The sequence below is a fragment of the Carlito syrichta genome, unplaced genomic scaffold, assembly GCF_000164805.1.
Source record: "Carlito syrichta isolate Samal-C Ts95f unplaced genomic scaffold, Tarsius_syrichta-2.0.1 Scaffold303164, whole genome shotgun sequence".
In the NCBI taxonomy this organism is placed as follows: domain Eukaryota; kingdom Metazoa; phylum Chordata; class Mammalia; order Primates; family Tarsiidae; genus Carlito; species Carlito syrichta.
In genome coordinates, this window is record NW_007247260.1 from 143052 (window position 1) to 146101 (window position 3050).

General features: G+C 40.4%; 1 pseudogene; it reads left to right on the forward strand.

Annotated features, from left to right (window-relative positions):
* Positions 1–342: 342 nt before the first annotated feature.
* LOC103260296 lies at positions 343–1226 on the forward strand (annotated as a pseudogene).
* Positions 1227–3050: the final 1824 nt, after the last annotated feature.

Sequence of the window (3050 nt, forward strand, 5' to 3'; positions counted from 1 at the left end):
CCTAAATATTTATGTACCTAATAACAAGTTTTCAAAATACACAAAGAAAAAGTGTATTCAAGTCATACAAAGTATGTGTTCTGATGTCAATGGAATTAAATTAGATTCTAATAACAGAAAGCTTTTGGAAAATCCCCAAATATTTGAAAACTAAATGACAAACTTCTAAATAACACATGGGTCAAAGAAAAAGATCAAAATGGGAATTGGAAAGGATTTTTAACTGAATGCAAATGAAAATACAATATATTAAAATATAATATTCCTTTCCACACTACCCAGAGAGGGGTCCATTCAGCATTGTTCTGGATTCCCATAACAACTTAAAGGGAGACTTTCACAATGTCTGGAGCCCTTGATGTCCTGACCAATGAAGGAGGAGGATGGCCTCAAATTCCTTGCAGCAGGAACCCACTAAGGTGGCACCAACCTTGACTTCCAAATGGAACAGTACATCTATAAAAGGAAGAGTGATGGCATCTACAACTTACATTTGAAGAGGATCTGGGAGGAGCTTCTATTGGCAGGTCGTGCCATTGTTGCCATTGAAAACCCTTCTTATGTCAGTGTCGTATTCTCCAGGAATACTGGTCAGTGGGCTGTGTTGAAGTTGCTGCTGCCACTGGGGTCACTCCTATTGCTGGCCACTTCAGTCCTGGAACCTTCAACAGCCAGACGCAGGCAGCTTTCTGGGAGCCCCATCTTCTGGTGGTTGCTGATCCTGGGGCTGATCACCAGCCTGTCATAGAGGCATCCATAACCTGCCTACCATTGGTCTGTGTAACATAGACTCTCCTCTGCACTATATGGACATTGCCATCCCATACAACAACAAGGGAGCTCACTCAGTGGGTCTGATGTGGTGGATGCTGGCTCAGGAAATTCTGTGCATGCATGGCACCATCTCCTGTGAACACCTGTGGGAGGTTGTGTCTGATCTCTACTTCCACAGAGATTCCAAAGAGATTGAAAAGGAAGAACAGACTACTGCTGAAAAAGCTGTGACCCAGGAGAGATTTCAGGGTAAATGGACTGCTCCAACTTCTGAGTTCACTGCTACACAGCCTGAGATTGCAAACTGATCTAAAGCCATGCAAGTGCCCTCTATGTTAATTCAGCAGTTCCCTGCTGAAGACTGGAGCACTCAGGCTGCCACAGAAGACTAGTCTGCAGCTCCTACTACTCGAGCCACTGAGTGGGTAGGGGCAACCACTGAGGGGCCTTAAGCTGTTCTTACACAGGCTCTTAAGCACATGGAAATAAGTTTGGCAGAAAATAAACATTAGTTTCTAAAAAAATAAAATAAAAGATTCTACTAAAGCAGTGTGTTATGGAAAATTTATAGCACTAAATGCATATGTAAGAAGAAATATTTCAAATCAATGACATCTATGTTTACCTTAAGAAATTGAAAAAGTAGATAAAATTTACCCAATGTAAGAAGAAGTAGAAATCAATAAAATAGAAAACAGAAAATCAATAGAAAAATTAGAAGAAACCAAAAGCTGGTCCTTTCAGATAATCAGCAAAATTGATAAAACTCTGGCTATGTGAATCAGGAAAAAGAGAAGACACAAATTATTAATGTCATGAATGAGATAAAAGACATTACTACTAATTCTACATGTATTAAAAGGATAATAAGGAAATACTATAAACAAATTTATATCAATAAATTTAGGACTTAGATGGAAAAGGTTAATTTCTTGAAAGACACAGACTACAGACTACCAGAGCTCATTCAAGAAAACAAATACATTTTTTAAAAAATCCAGTCCAGCTTTGATGGGCAACATGGTTGGTTCCATGTTTTTGCTATTGTGAATAGAGCTGCAATGAACATACGTGTGCAAGTATCTTTTTTGTAAAATGATTTGAGTTCCTCCGGGTATATTCCCAAGAGGGGAATTGCTGGGTCATATGGAAGGTCAATTTCTAGTTCCTTCAGAAATCGCCACACTGTCTTCCAAAGAGATTGTATTAGTCTGCATTCCCACCAGCAGTGTAGAAGTGTTCCTTTTTCTCCACATCCTCGCCAGCATCTGTTGTTTTTTGTTTTATTAAATGTGGCCGGGCTCAGTGGCTCAGCCTGTAATCCTGTGCCTTTGGGAGGCTGAGATGAGTGGATTGCCTGAGCCCGTGGGTTTGAGACCCACCTGGGCAACTTGGCGAGACCTCATCTCTACAATAAATCAAAAAATAAGCCGGGCGTGGTAGCACATGCCTGTAGTTCCAGCTACTCAGAAGGCTGAGGCGGAAGGATCACCGGAGCCCAGCAGGTCGAGGCTGCGGTGGCCGGTAGCGGCCATTGCACTCCAGTCTGGGTGACAGAGTGAAACTCCAACTCAAAAAAAATAAAAATAAAAATAAATGTGGTACATATACACAATGGGATATTATGTAGCCATAAAGAAGGACAAATATATGGACTTTGCAGCAACTTGGATGAATTTGGAGTCGATCACATTCAGTGATTTATCACAGAAACAAAGAACTGAGTTCCATATGTTCTCACTCATAAGGTGACCTTGAACAGTTATAAGACTGTGGGAAGGCGATTGGCAGTAGCGGAAAACTGTTGTGGGGGGTGGGACTGGCAGTTGGGGGAAGCTGCTAGGGAAGGGAGGGGCATGCCTCATTAACAAGGGTAACTGCATGACCAATGTTTGTATACCTAACCCTGAATTGTACCCCACATTTTTATAATAATAAATTAATTTTAAAACAAGGAAAAAAAGAAAACACATACACACAAATAGCCCTAAACCGATCATAGAAATTGAATTCATAGTTTAAAATCTTCTTACAGAGCAAACTCCAGGTCCAGACGTTTTCACTGGTGATCACACCAAAAATGTACTGCTTCAAATAATATCAATTTTACCCAAACTCTTCCAGAAAATTGAAAGGAGGGAATATTTCCTAACTCAGTCTATGAGGGCAGCTTTACCATGATACTGAAGCAAGACAAATAAAACTACAAACCAGTATCCCTCATGAACATAGAAGCAAAAACTCTAAGCAAAATTTTAGCAAGTTGAATCCAGCAA